This window comes from Macrosteles quadrilineatus, unplaced genomic scaffold, assembly GCF_028750875.1.
Source record: "Macrosteles quadrilineatus isolate MER2022 unplaced genomic scaffold, UCM_ALF_1.0 Scaffold_4__1_contigs__length_99947679, whole genome shotgun sequence".
Taxonomy (NCBI): Eukaryota; Metazoa; Arthropoda; class Insecta; order Hemiptera; family Cicadellidae; genus Macrosteles; species Macrosteles quadrilineatus.
Window position 1 is genome coordinate 86,974,772 of NW_026542597.1, and position 702 is coordinate 86,975,473.

Consider the following 702-nt stretch of genomic DNA (forward strand, 5'->3'; position numbering starts at 1 on the left):
AAAATTTTCTTCAGTTGTTACTCATGCACATACTGTATTAAAAAAGCTCTGCTTATTGAGTTACATTAATTTTAGTGGAGGAAGTATTTTAGTAGAGTGGTAAGTTCTCCTTGCCTCAAATGTCTAACCTTCCTCTTATTTTCTTCAAACTACGTGGACCGATAGATGAAGATAACCTCCACCGGACTATGGGATTATAACATACCTAAAAACTAATAATGTTTGACGGGGTTTGAACCTGTGACTCTTGGACTAAAGGCAAGCGTTCTAACCACTAGACAACCCATTAATCTAGTATCCATTGAAATCCTCATAAACACATTTTAACGTTTTTAAAGTTAAAACAAATTATTAATTACCAATAATTAACCATGTTCAAACATTCTGACCAAAACAATCGCCTAAATCACTCCCGCATAACATCATCTAATCAAAACCTCATCACTACCCAAATTGATGATCCAAATTCGTTGAGAGGTTAAGTGTAGAAAGTGTGGCCCTAACGTTGCCTGTATAAATAAATAATATTTCATTTCATTTCATTTCATTTCACAAGCCATACGTTTACTCACTACTTTATCCCACAAGCCCTAATATCAGCCCAACAATGCCCAATGCTCTATATTCGCCACAGACGGGCACGGGGGTGGGGTGAATGTTATATAGAGGACGCCGCGCCTGGCCGTGACATTGGCGGGAAAG